The sequence below is a fragment of the Castor canadensis genome, chromosome 8 (assembly GCF_047511655.1).
Source record: "Castor canadensis chromosome 8, mCasCan1.hap1v2, whole genome shotgun sequence".
Classification (NCBI taxonomy): domain Eukaryota; kingdom Metazoa; phylum Chordata; class Mammalia; order Rodentia; family Castoridae; genus Castor; species Castor canadensis.
In genome coordinates, this window is record NC_133393.1 from 6981310 (window position 1) to 6996559 (window position 15250).

At 37.6% G+C, this 15250-nt stretch overlaps 1 protein-coding gene across 8 annotated transcripts in view; it reads left to right on the plus strand.

Annotated features, from left to right (window-relative positions):
- Nucleotides 1–15250, plus strand: part of Pkhd1 (PKHD1 ciliary IPT domain containing fibrocystin/polyductin) — a 468594-nt gene that overhangs the window by 400801 nt on the left and 52543 nt on the right. The window lies entirely within an intron of this gene.

Consider the following 15250-nt stretch of genomic DNA (forward strand, 5'->3'; position numbering starts at 1 on the left):
AAGAGGGAAGGCACAGGTGTGCTCTTATTAGAGATTGGAGGGCTGGTGTGGCTGTAGAAGGGCTGACTAAATTATGAGGCACCCTATGTGATTGGTTGGGGTTGCATATTTGGTTTCTTCAGTTGGTTCCCTGTTGGAACCTGGGCAAAAACATGGAATTATTAGAGAAAATTGAGAAACTAGAAGCTATTAATAAAATCTTGCTTGTTTGGGGTTGCTCATTTGGTCTTCTTGGACTCATTTGTTGCAGGTAGTAATTTGATTGCCTGGACTGGTTACTATAGAGTATGGGTTAGAGTTATGTTTTACTGTATGGCCTGGCCAATGTTTTGTATATTCTGACACTCATTGCTCCATTCATCTTCAAGTCCTATCTAGAAGAATAACTGACATAAAGAAGGCCTTCAATAGAAATTCTTAATATTTTGTCAGGTATGCTTTTTTCCTACTGTACTTTACAGCTCACTGACATAGTCATAGATTAAAATCATTACCACCAACCTTCCAAATCATGAACTTAACTATCCTACTTTTATACTATAACTCATATCTTGCTAGCTCACTTGTTCAAAAGCCCTTTCCTGTGATATTAAACTCAGTACTGTTTGCATTTTTCTAACATATATGTACACATACACACACACATACACATGTATCTCTTTTTATTACCTTCCATCAGTAGCTGAAGTGACTATGCTTCATTTTAACAGGTTCTTTACAAATTCTTTTAACACCCATGGCCTTTTGTCTCTTCTCAATAGCCAGGCATAGCTTCAGACTTGAACAAACCCATTTATCCTATTTTTCATGACTTCTCACCAGGTATATCCAGGCATTTGCTCGTCCATTCTCCACAACACAAGCCAACTTATGTGAAGATGAGGAAGTTTAAGTTTTGTTTACATGAATATCTTCCAAGGATCCAGAAAGAGGCCTAGCAATGTACTTACATGGATTTATGTTTTGTTAAAATCTTTAAAATTAACCAGATGTACTTAAGGTGTGGTAATAATGAAATAGCTATACAAATTAATAAATATATAATATTGATAGGGATTGTTTTTTGTTAGTGGTTTGGTATTAAAGATGAGTTTTCTTTGTGTAAAAATGTATGTTAATTGAAATTAGTTAATATAACCTTCTATTTCTATTTTACATTTCCCTTTATCATGAATGCTGTGGGATTGGGTGACAGTGGACTGTCCACAGCAGTTGTGGGTTAGCTAAGGGGAAGCTGAGATGGATATACATGTGATCTGGTTTTAGTAGGGTATGATTTTTCTGGTTCACAGACACTTTTTTATAAAATTACTTCTAAATATCTGTGCTGACTTACCCAGTGCTGTGAACACAGGTACTAGACCCTAGGTCACACTGTTATATGACCCTGTCCTAAAGCACAAGGAGAAAGTGAGATGGAGGAGGGAGAGTTTGAAATGACTAGAATATATTCACATGGCTTGTGAATATTCATTCAAACAAAGCAGCTCATAGATAAGAAAAAACTTTCAAGAAATTTCTCAGTTAGCAATAATTCTGAATATTTATATATATAAAAATGAGTTGTGAAGCTGAATGAAACTCTTTTAACTCATCAGTACTGGAAAATATATACCAATTATCTAAGGTGAAGGAAAAGACTGAATTATCTAAGACTTTCATAGAATAGATTATACCCTTCATTGTACAAGGAAACAACACAAAATATAAAATAACATATAGAAAAAATCAATACATAAATGAGTTAGGTATTATTGATAAAATATTGCTTTTCTTCTTATTTTACCATGTTAAAGGTATTTATGAGGCTTTTGAACTTATAATTGCATTGTGATTTTTCTCATTTTAAATAATATTCATTCTTACTCTTAATTTTGAAGAATTTTATACTTATCTTTACAGAATGGTTTCTCACATTGTATTAAGCATGAAAATCTGAAAAGACTAGTTTGACTCCTCTTTCATAATGGCTATTTTAAGACCTTTTCTTAATCCAGGAATATTCCATCCAACCTCCCTCTTCAAACCTCAGCTCCACATCCCATTCTCTTGCTTGACTTTTAGTTAAGGACTTTGCTTAACCTCCCAAGTCCCAAAAGACGAGAGTACTTTCAATCTCCTGTTGACCTCTACCTGTGCATAACACCCCTTCACCTCGATGACAGGTGGCCCTCTCAATCTTACCTGCTTTATAAGGGACCTGGGTTCTGTTCTTATACTCTCAAGAAGTTTGCTCTGTTAGTCATCCATTCCCTCCACCATCAGTTTCTCCCTTTTGAGGGGCTTTTGCTTATCTGCTGAACTTCAGTTGGCATCTAAATAAAACTGTCTTCATTGAAACTTAGTTCACTTTAAGAAGCTCTGAATTATCATAGATATATATTAGTTGCATCTCACAATTTCATCTTTGGTTTACTCCAATAACACTAAAGACTAATTATTTTAAAAGAACTGACTTTTCGTCCCATGTAGAATATTTCCTTTGCATTGTCAAAACCCAGAGAAATGCCTGCTAGTAGTATACTTGCACTACCAGATATGACTGTGATTTGGTGGGATTGTTTTGTTTGCTTTTGTCTGTTTTAGCTTTATTTACTGAAGGAAGATTTTCAAGTTAAGCACAATAATGTACCCAATATCTAAATCCCACCTGCCAGTAGGTAAATGCTGTTTGTATACAGCTTTATCTTTCTTGTAAAGAGGCTGAAGGAGTTACATCCTAATTGTCACTCCTTCTCAAGGAGACTTCAGTTCTGACTGCTGAGAGGCACAGGCTAAAGCAACAGCATTTTTGTTATCTTTCATAGCCTGCACAGTGAAGGCTGCACAGTTTATTTAAAGTAGTAAATCTATATAACATTGTCAGTGTAAAAACCTCCTGTTATCAAGTGGACAGTCCTGGCCAAATAACTGACATGCATGTGTTTTTTTCTATTGGGACATATTTGTACATCGTTATGGAGATATATTATGGTAATTCAATACATATCTACAATGTGTAGTAATCAAATCAGTATGCTAAGCATTTCCATCTCTTTAATCATTAGTCATTTTTACATGTTGGGAATTTTGCACTCTTCTCTTCCAGTCGTTTAGAATTGTATCATAGATCGTTTTAGCCAGTAGTTACTCTATGGTGCTAAAGAAGAGCTAGAGGTGATTATTACAGATTACTTTTGCATAGTGCCATTCCTAGGATAGAAAAATTTATGAACAGCATAAGGTTCCTGATAAAGAGCTCTTCTGTCAAGAGCATTTAATCAAAGAAATGATTTAAATGTTCTTTGTAGTTAGGTTGTATCAAAATGGGTATGTCCTCAATTTTGTGTAAGTGTGGGAGGAAGCATGGCTAAAATCACCAGGTTTTGGTGAACCTCTTTTTATGTAAGCCAAGTAACATGGTATGCTTTGGATATGGTTTGTACCCTCCAAAAACTCATATTGAAATTTAATCCTCATTATGGGTATCACTAGGGTAGAAAGTTAACACAACTATGGTGTTCAGAGGCAGGGCGTTTGGGAGATGACTAGAATTAGACAAGGTAATCAGGGTAGAGCCCCTATGGTGGAATACTGGTGGCTTTATAAGAAAAGGGAGAGAGAGCAGAGGACACGGACATTCACACACTTCCTGTCTTTTGCCATGTGATTCCCAGCTCGACCTGTATTCTGTGCCACCAGATGCAAACTTTGACCTTGGACCAGATCTGAAACCAAAATAAACTTCTTTTCTAGTGTTATTGGCAGCAGAAAACAGACGAATACAAGATACTAATTATCAATTCTGTGAAGATTATAGCAATGAATCTCAGAAACAAATGTTACAGAAATCACAATGCTGTGGTCTCTTCATGTAAGATGTCCTGCTCAGAGTTTGTTTAAAGCAAAAATGAGGAGAAATTTGGAATAGGAACAACGTATGCAATTGGCTTGCACTATAGCCGTTGAAATTAGGAAAGAAATTGGCTAAATTTAAACAAGAAAACAGTTAACTCATGTTTGAGAAGCCATGTGTGATTGGCATTTAATTCCTAGTCCAGGCACAGTACTTATATGAACGATTGGTGACTAGTTCTTGATTATTGAAGAGGGAGGTGACATAATAACATAAGTGTCTTCTGTTTGCAGGTTAAATATACACAAAGAATCCAAATGGATGTTTATTCAATTGAATATTGCAATTTCTAGGGTTTAAAATCCAGCCTACTCAAAATTCCAATGGGTCATGAAGATTTGTGATTTTTCATGCTTATATCACCTCATTCTTGAGCTTGTTCATGGACGAGGGTTCTACCTAGACTCCTCAGGGTGTACCGGTACTTTGCAACACACCCCTTCAGCAGAAGTGGTCTTCTCTTAAATTCTCACATTCAAACTCTCTCTGATTTTCCTCAGTTCAAATCTTTCTCCCCTTCCTCATATTCTACATCTCAAGATTCTTTCTTCTCTGTATACATGTTTTGAACACGGGCACCAGTCATAATCTTCTCTATCCAACATCACAGTTGAGTAGATAAAGAGAGACTTCGAATCCTAAAGCCAGAGATGGTGTAGGTAATCAGACTGTTTGGTGGACTGGCTTCTGTGTGGAATATGTAAACATAAATAAGTAAATGAAAGAACTACATCATTGAATTTCTTTGAAGGTGTACATGCTACTAGAATAACCCCTATACCTTATATTCCAAAACAATACTTGAATCATATTGTGAGTAACCCACTTTGTTATTTTGGCCTGAGAAGACATCTGTTATCAGGAACAGAAGTACAGAAGAAAAAAGTTTCTGTTCCTGTATGTGTACTTAATGAATGAATAAATGGTTCAAAATTTTTTATCATAACTGAACCTTTGGGGACAAATCCACTATGTGGTTCAATAAGAATAAAATTCATAAAAATATAGCCAAATATAATTTCAATCTTATTCATGTGAAATAGTTGAATTTCTTATAGTATTGACCAATCCAGTGTTAATTTATGGACAATACTCACAATGGAATTGGTATATTCTTGATTGCTATTATTCTTATTTTGAGTTGGCTTAAAAAGAATTTTAACTATGGAATAATCATTTTATAGCTAGATACCTAAAAAGAATATATAAAAATGACTTGAAGAGTAGGAATTTTGAAAGAACATAGTATATCAAGCAACTTAAACATATTAAGGAGCCTCTACTCTGTTTGAGGTAATATAAAAAGCCTGTGGTTTAAATATGAGAAATAGTCCTTGACCTTGAGAAAGAACCCATTAAGAGCAAGAATGCTTACTAAGGTAATGTGTCTTTTTTTTTTCTTTTATTATTCATATGTGCATACAAGGCTTGGTTCATTTCTTCCCCCTGCCCCCACCCCCTCCCTTACCACCCACTCCGCCCCCTCCCTCTCCCCCCCCAATACCCAGCAGAAACTGTTTTGCCCTTATCTCTAATTTTGTTGTAGAAGAGTATAAGCAATAATAGGAAGGAACAAGGGGTTTTGCTGGTTGAGATAAGGATAGCTATACAGGGCATTGACTCACATTGATTTCCTGTGCGTGGGTGTTACCTTCTAGGTTAATTCTTTTTGATCTCACCTTTTCTCTAGTTCCTGTTCCCCTTTTCCTATTGGCCTCAGTTGCTTTAAGGTATCTGCTTTAGTTTCTCTGCATTGAGGGCAACAAATGCTAGCTAGTTTTTTAGGTGTCTTACCTATCCTCACCCCTCCCTTGTGTGCTCTCGCTTTTATCATGTGCTCAAAGTTCAATCCCATTGTTGTGTTTGCCCTTGATCTAATGTCCACATATGAGGGAGAACATACGATTTTTGGTTTTTTGAGCCAGGCTAACCTCACTCAGAATGATGTTCTCCAATTCCATCCATTTACCTGCAAATGATAACACTTCGTTCTTCTTCATGGCTGCATAAAATTCCATTGTGTATAGATAGCACATTTTCTTAATCCATTCGTCAGTGGTGGGGCATCTTGGCTGTTTCCATAACTTGGCTATTGTGAATAGTGCCGCAATAAACATGGATGTGCAGGTGCCTCTGGAGTAACAGTCTTTTACAATCCCCAAGAGTGGTATTGCTGGATCAAATGGTAGATCGATGCCCAGCTTTTTAAGTAGCCTCCAAATTTTTTTCCAGAGTGGTTGTACTAGTCTACATTCCCACCAACAGTGTAAGAGGGTTCCTTTTTCCCCACATCCTTGCCAACACCTGTTGTTGGTGATGTTGCTGATGATGGCTATTCTAACAGGGGTGAGGTGAAATCTTAGCGTGGTTTTAATTTGCATTTCCTTTATTGCTAGAGATGGTGAGCATTTTTTCATGTGTTTTCTGGCCATTTGAATTTCTTCTTTTGAGAAAGTTCTGTTTAGTTCACTTGCCCATTTCTTTATTGGTTCATTAGTTTTGGGAGAATTTAGTTTTTTAAGTTCCCTGTATATTCTGGTTATCAGTCCTTTGTCTGATGTATAGTTGGCAAATATTTTCTCCCACTCTGTGGGTGTTCTCTTCAGTTTAGAGACCATTTCTTTTGATGAACAGAAGCATTTTAGTTTTATGAGGTCCCATTTATCTATGCTATCTCTTAGTTGCTGTGCTGCTGGGGTTTCATTGAGAAAGTTCTTACCTATACCTACTAACTCCAGAGTATTTCCTACTCTTTCCTGTATCAACTTAAGAGTTTGGGGTCTGATATTAAGATCCTTGATCCATTTTGATCTTGGTATAGGGTGATATACATGGATCTAGTTTCAGTTTTTTGCAGACTGCTAACCAGTTTTCCCAGCAGTTTTTGTTGAAGAGGCTGCTATTTCTCCATCGTATATTTTTAGCTCCTTTGTCAAAGATAAGTTGCTTATAGTTGTGTGGCTTCATATCTGGATCCTCTGTTCTGTTCCACTGGTCTTCATGTCTGTTTTTGTGCCAGTACCATGCTGTTTTTATTGTTATTGCTTTGTAATATAGTTTGAAGTCAGGTATTGTGATACCTCCTGCATTGTTCTTTTGACTGAGTATTGCCTTGGCTATTCGTGGCCTCTTGTGTTTCCATATAAATTTAACAGTAGATTTTTCAATCTCTTTAATGAATGTCATTGGAATTTTGATGGGAATTGCATTAAACATGTAGATTACTTTGGGGAGTATTGACATTTTTACTATGTTGATTCTACCAATCCATGAGCATGGGAGATCTCTCCACTTTCTATAGTCTTCCTCAATCTCTTTCTTCAGAAGTGTATAGTTTTCCTTGTAGAGGTCTTTCACATCTTTTGTTAGGTTTACACCTAGGTATTTGATTTTTTTTGAGGCTATTGTAAATGGAATTGTTTTCATACATTCTTTTTCCATTTGCTCATTGTTAGTGTATAGAAATGCTAATGATTTTTCTATGTTGATTTTATATCCTGCTACCTTGCTGTAGCTCTTGTTGATGTCTAGAAGCTTCTGAGTAGAGTTTTTTGGGTCTTTAAGGTATAGGATCATGTCGTCTGCAAATAGGGATATTTTGACAGTTTCTTTACCTATTTGTACTCCTTTTGTTCCTTCTTCTTGCCTAATTGCTCTGGCTAGGAATTCCAGTACTATGTTGAATAGGAGTGGAGATAGTGGGCATCCTTGTCTGGTTCCTGATTTTAGAGGGAATGGTTTCAGTTTTTCTCCATTAAGTATAATGCTGGCTGTAGGTTTGTCATATATAGCTTTTATAATGTTGAGGTACTTTCCTTCTATTCCTAGTTTTCTTAGAGCTTTTATCATGAAATGATGTTGGATCTTATCAAAGGCTTTTTCTGCATCTATTGAGATGATCAAGTGGTTTTTGTCTTTGCTTCTGTTAATGTGGTTTATTACGTTTATTGATTATCATATGTTGAACCAGCCCTGCATCCCTGGGATGAAGCCTACTTGGTCGTGGTGAATGATCTTTTTGATGTGTTGCTGAATTCGGTTTGCCATTATTTTACTGAGGATTTTTGCATCAATGTTCATTAAGGAGATTGGCCTATAGTTCTCCTTTTTGGAGGTGTCTTTGCCTGGTTTTGGGATTAGTGTAATACTGGCTTCATAAAATGTGTTAGGCAGTTTTCCTTCCCTTTCTATTTCCTGGAACAGTTTAAGGAGGGTTGGAATCAGTTCTTCTTTAAAGGTCTGATAGAATTCAGCAGAGAATCCATCAGGTCCTGGACTTTTCTTTTTGGGGAGACTCTTGATTGCTGCTTCAATTTCATTTTGTGTTATAGGTCTATTCAGGTGATTAATTTCCTCTTGGTTCAGTTTTGGATGATCATATGTATCTAGAAATCTGTCCATTTCTTTTAGATTTTCAAATTTATTTGAATATAGGTTCTCAAAGTAGTCTCTGATGATTTCCTGGACTTCCATGGTGTTTGTTGTTATCTCCCCTTTTGCATTCCTAATTCTACTAATTTGGGTTTTTTCTCTCCTCATTTTAGTCAGGTTTGCCAGGGGTCTATCGATCTTATTTATTTTTTCAAAGAACCAACTTTTTGTTTCATTAATTCTTTGTATGGTTTTTTTGGTTTCTATTTCGTTGATTTCAGCTCTTATTTTTATTATTTCTCTCCTTTTATTTGTTTTGGGATTTGCTTGTTCTTGTTCTTCTAGGAGTTTGAGATGTATGATTAGGTCATTGATTTGGGATCTTTCAATCTTTTTAATATATGCACTCATGGCTATAAACTTTCCTCTCAAGACTGCCTTAGCTGTGTCCCATAGGTTCCGGTAGGTTGTGTTTTCATTTTCATTGACTTCCAGGAACTTTTTAATTTCCTCTTTTATTTCATCGATGATCCATTCTTCATTAAGTAATGAGTTATTTAGTTTCCAGCTGTTTGCATGTTTTTTGTCTTTACTTTTGTTGTTGAGTTCTACTTTTACTGCATTGTGATCAGATAGTATGCACGGTATTATTTCTATTTTCTTATATTTGCTGAGGCTTGCTTTGTGCCCTAGAATATGATCTATTTTGGAGAAGGTTCCATGGGCTGCTGAGAAGAATGTATATTGTGTAGAGGTTGGATGAAATGTTCTGTAGACATCTACTAGGTCCACTTGATCTATTGCATATTTTAGATCTTGGATTTCTGTATTGAGTTTTTGTTTGGATGACCTATCTATTGATGATAATGGAGTGTTAAAGTCTCCCACAACCACTGTGTTGGCATTTATATATGCTTTTAGGTCTTTCAGGGTATGTTTGATGAAATTGGGTGCGTTGACATTGGGTGCGTACAGATTGATGATTATTATTTCCTTTTGGTCTATTTCCCCTTTTATTAGTATGGAATGTCCTTCTTTATCTCATTTGATTTATGTAGGTTTGAAGTCTACTTTGTCAGAGATAAGTATTGCTACTCCTGCCTGTTTTTGGGGGCCATTGGCTTGGTAAATCTTCTTCCAGCCTTTCATCCTAAGCATATGCTTATTTCTGTCGGTGAGATGAGTCTTCTGTAAGCAACAAATTGTTGGATCTTCTTTTTTAATCCATTTTGTCAAACGGTGTCTTTTGATGGGTGAATAAAGTCCATTAACATTAAGCATTAGTACTGATAGGTATGTGGTGATTCCTGCCATTTAGTTGTCTTAGTCGTTTGAAGGTTTGATTGTGTGTACCTAACTTGATGTTACTCTCTACTGTCTTGCTTTTTCTTATCCTGTGGTTTGGTGCTACCTGCCTTTTCATGGTTAAGTTGGGTGTCACTTTCTGTGTGCAGGATCCCTTGCAGAATCTTTTGTAATGGTGGCTTTGTGGTCACATATTGTTTTAGTTTCTGCTTATCATGGAAGACTTTTATTGCTCCGTCTATTTTGAATGATAGCTTTGCTGGGTAGAGTATCCTGGGGTTGAAGTTATTTTCATTCAGTGCCTGGAAGATCTCACCCCATGCTCTTCTTGCTTTTAATGTTTCTGTTGAGAAGTCTGCTGTTATTTTGATGGGTTTACCTTTGTATGTTACTTGTTTTTTCTCTCTTACAGCCTTCAATATTCTTTCCTTAGTTTCTGAACTTGTTGTTTTAATGATGATATGTCGTGGAGTAGTTCTATTTTGATCTGGTCTGTTTGGTGTCCTGGAGGCCTCTTGCATTTGTATGGGAATATCTTTCTCTAGATTTGGGAAATTTTCCGTTATTATTTTGTTGAATATATTACGCATTCCCTTCACTTGCACCTCTTCTCCTTCTTCGATGCCCATGATTCTCAAGTTTGGTCTTTTGATGGAGTCAGTGAGTTCTTGCATTTTCTTTTCACAAGTCTTGAGTTGTTTAATTAATAGTTCTTCGGTTTTTCCTTTAATTACCATTTCATCTTCAAGTTCTGAGATTCTGTCTTCTGTTTGTTCTATTCTGCTGGATTGGCCTTCCGTTTTGTTTTGCAGTTCTGTTTCATTCTTTTTTCTGAGGTTTTCCATATCCTGGCAGTTTTCTTCTTTATTGTTGTGTATTTTTGTCCTGAGTTCATTTATCCATTTATTCATTGTGTTCTCTCTTTCAGTTTGGTGTTTATACAGTGCTTCTATGGTTTCCTTTATTTCTTCTTTTGCTTTTTCAAATTCTCTATTTTTATTGTCTTGGAATTTCTTGAGTGTCTCCTGTACATTTTGGTTGACCCTATCCAGTATCATCTCTATAAAATTCTCATTGAGTACTTGTAGTATGTCTTCTTTTAAATTATTCTTGTGGGCTTCATTGGGTCCTTTGGCATAGTTTATCTTCATTTTGTTGGAGTCTGGCTCTGAGTTTCTGTTCTCTTCATTCCCCTCTGGTTCCTGTACTAATTTTTTGCTGTGGGGAAACTGGTTTCCCTGTTTTTTCTGTCTTCCTGTCATTGTCCTTGGTGTTTTTACTGTCCCTGTACTGTGTGCAATTAATTATTTTCTAGCTTGTAATAATAACAATGGTAATATTTAGAATGGAAGGGTGAGCTGAGATGGAAAGCAAGAAGTTAAAGAAAAGGGGAAAACAAATATACAGACAAGAGGGAGAAAGCAGAACAAGGTATCAGACAAGAGAGTTTCAAAGATATAAACAGGGAGTGTTAGCGTACTAATCGACAGTAAGCTGAAGAGACATTAGAGAGACAGAGAGAGGATTGAAAATCAAAGATAAAAAAAATAAAAAATAAGTAAATGAAAGTAATATCTATATATAAAAATGAATTAAAATACAATGGAAAATAGAAAATTAAAAAAAAAAAACCAAAAAACTTCCAAGTTTATATGCAATGCAGTTTCATTCTTAATAATTTGGGTGTCCGTCTCAATCTCCAGTCCTGGAGTTGGTGCCTCAGATGTTGTTCTGTAGTTGTCTCATCAAAGGGGATGCATAAAGTAGAACAAAACTACACACACACACACACACACACACACAAAGCCCCACCAAGTGTCCCCAGTTTAAATGCAATACAGTTTCAGTAAGTTTTTCGGCTTGCAGGTGTAATTCGGTTGTTCTCTCATCAAAGGTAGGGAGAAAAAGAAAAAAATCGTCTGGAGACAGTTCTGAGAGTGGTATCTGTAACTGTGGCTTGCGGCCTGCTGCTCTCAGCCTGTAGCTGGCGGCGTTATTTATGCAGATCTCTGGGGTGAGCTAGCACTCACCTGGTCCACAGGCTTTGTTTGTTCAGAGTTCTCCTGTGCGGGGGCCTCTGCTACAGGCTTTCCCCTTTCCAAGCACTGGGAAAGGTGACACTGCACCGCTTTGTCAGGCCTGCGTGTTTATTTACAGTTCATGTGGGAGGTGGGTCTTCCCCCCTCTCCTCTGAAGTTTTCCTCCCACTGCCACTTTCAGAAGCTTTCCTGCTCCTGCTTACTGGGCAGTGCTGCTGCTCCTGCCGGCCGCCATGTTTGTTTACAGTTCATGTGGGAAGTGGGTCGTCCCTCCTCCACTCTCACAAGCGTCCCGGCTCGTGCCCCGCTCCCGCCAGAGGCTCTCCAGCCTGCCCGGCTTGTTTATTTACAGTCCCGGGAAGGGTTCCCTTCCCCCAATCTTCAGCGCTCAGGGCACCCCACCCTCTTTCCATCGTGTCTTAACTGTTCTTATTGCTTAGTACTCAGTTTCTCTTTTTTTCCCGGGTGGAGGTCAGTCTGTCCAGGGGGCTATGCTGCTCTGGCCAGGCTTGTCTGTGGGGCTACCGCGGTACCGCGAAGCTCACCTGGTCCGCGTCTTCCCAAGCCGTATGGGCGCTGGCCACTGGCGGCCCCAGGGGCCCTCCTCGTTTCTCCGTTTAACATGAAGTGGAGATTCTCTGCACCGGCTGGAGATGTGGAGGGGTCAAAGTTATGCCTTTTCTCGGTGATTATGCCTGCAAAGTGTGTCTCCAGCGTCTCTCCAAGATTTCACTATAGGAGGGTCGCTTTCTGCTTCCTACCTCTAGCCGCCATCTTGGAATCTGGTAATGTGTCTTATAAAATCACATAAAGTTTGGTGAGAGCAGAGAATGACTGAGAATCATATTGAATCAGAGAATGGTTTTTCTTCTCCTTCTTTCTTCTTCTCCTTCTCCTTCTCCTTCTCCTTCTCCTTCTCCTTCTCCTTCTCCTTCTCCTTCTCCTTCTCCTTCTTCTTCTTCTTCTTCTTCTTCTTCTTCTTCTTCTTCTTCTTCTTCCTCCTCCTCCTCCTCCTCCTCCTCCTCCTCCTTCTTCTTCTTCTTCTTCTCCTCATCCTCCTCCTCCTCCTCCTCCTCCTCCTCCTCCTCCTCCTCCTCCTCCTCTTCCTCCTCCTCCTCCTTCTTCTTCTTCTTTGGAAGGGACTGTCCCAAGAATTTGACAACCTGTAGAAGATACTTTAAAATGAGAAATAGAAAAGCACAAAGCCAGATAACTATAAAACTGGATGGACTATTAATGATTAATCAGTGGTAATGACATGTTTGAAATATGTGAAGAGAAAGGGGTGAACTGTAGAACTTAAAAAAGGGAGAATCAGTATGATTTGAGAGTTCTCCATGAGCAAAGATTTGCTATTCTATTTTTCTGAGTTCCATTTTTAAACTTTTGACATGTAATACTTTATTATTTTTCATTTTTAATGAGTTATAAATGACTATCTATATGTATGTATTTAAGGCTTGTTATGCAATGTTTGATATACATATATATTATGAAACTATTACCACTATCAAGTTAACTAACATATCCATTACCAGTTACTATGTGTGTGGGGATGGGTGAGGACAATTCAGATCTATTCTATTAGCTAATTATAGGTATACAACAGAATATTATTAACTACAGAGACCATATTGTTCCTTAGATTTTTTCTAAATTCTTAAGGTATAATATTAGAATGTTGCTTTCAGATCTTTCTTATGGAAGCGTTTAACACTATAAATGTCACTAGAAGCACTATTTTAACTGCATTCCACAAGTTTGTATTTGTCCAACATTTTTTAGTATTCAGTTTGATAATTTCTCTTGTGATTTTCTTTTACTATCACTGTTTTTGCTGTTATTATTGAGGGAAAAATTTACCTTGAGCCCTACCTCGGAAGCCCTACTTAGATAGCTAAATTTAATACCACCGGCAGCTTTGACATATGTTTTTAAAAATGTCACATGGAAGGAAGACTGCAGGAAAAAGCTACATCCTGATCAAAAGTAGTATTTCTTGCATAAGTTATAGTTTGATCTTTTTTTGCTCCACTCCTTACATTACTTTGAAGAACTTACTTGCATTAAAGGGACTATAACAGGGGGTGAACTTGTTCAAAGTACACTGTATTCATCTATGACATCATCACTGTGAACTCCCCTGTATTACTGATATGCTAATAAAAGTAGTAAAAAAGCCAATTTCAAATGTCTATAAAGCAGTGCAAAGAGATTTTGTAGGTATCAATTTCAAATCAAAGGAATTCTGTTGGGAGACTAAATACCTGCCCCCCACACCTCAAATTCAGAACAAGAACTGTTCCGGGTTCATAGAGGGGGGATTGAGAATGATAGGAAAGGGTCATGAATGGTGTCTCATGCCTGTAGTCCTAGCAATGGGAAGTCTGGGGCAGGAAGATCCAGAGATTAAGGCCAGCCTGGACTACACAGTGAGAACTTGTGTCAAAACAAACAAGCAAACAAACAAACACTGGCAAAAGAGAATAATGGAAATAATGAATAATGACATTTCTTCAAGTATTTTCATTTACCTGACCACCCTCACTTGGATTCTATTTAATGGCAACATTCCCCAAGTCACTGCTTTTTTCTTTTTCTTGTCTTGCATTTCTTTATTCTTTACATTTAAGAAAAAAGAGTGTTAGAAAATTACATAGTTTGACATCCAAATTCTTCACATTCTGGTCACAATATAGCTTCTCATTGTTAAATACCTCCATAAATTATGTTTTGGTCTTTTTAGTCTGTCTCTTCTTCTGTTGGCTAGGACCCTATTATTTTCTTCATCCATTTTCCATTATGGAGTTGTGATGTGACATAAGAACAAATACATTCAGAGATTGTTCTCTGTTCCTGATTCCTGTGGTAGAGCACGTGAAATTCTCTTTTTCAGTGCTGGAGATCACACACCTATAGCCTTACCCTTGCTGGCAAGAATGCTACCCCTGAGTTCAACCCCAAGTCCCCTAAAATACTTTGAGATAGTGGTGACAAGAAAATCTTTCTTATTTTTTCTGGAGGAGTTGGAGGTGCATACTGAGGTTTGAACTCTGGGCTTGGCACTTGCCAAGCAGACACTCTACCTCTTGATCCACACCCCCAGTCCATTTGCTTGGGATATTTTGGAGATGGGCTCTCATGCACTATTTCCCTGAGCTAGCTTCAAACCATGATATTCTCAATCTCAGCCTCTCAAGTAGCCAGTATTACAGGGTGAGCCACTGTGCTGGGCAGGAAATTCTTCTCTTTAAATATTTTTGCTTCCTAACAAATAACTCATTTCCTGACTGCTAGGAACTTCTGGAACAGAGCTAGTAAATCCTTTGAAATTTCCTGTGTGACAGAAAAACTGTCCTGATGAGGTGACTCATGGTGAACTCCTGAAAGTCTCAGGAGGGGTGCTTGCCAGAGAAGCCATCCTATGACTAGAGGGTTGGATCTTTCTGCCCCACGCCATTTACAACAAGGATGGGAGGAGGGACTGGAAGTTAAATTGATCAAAAGATGTTTATCAAACATCGTTGATGACCAAAGATGACCAAAAGATGACCAAAGATGTTTATCAATCCTCATCATAGTGAACCCTTCATGAAAACCTAAAAGAACAGGTTTGGAGAAGTTCGGATGGCTGAACATG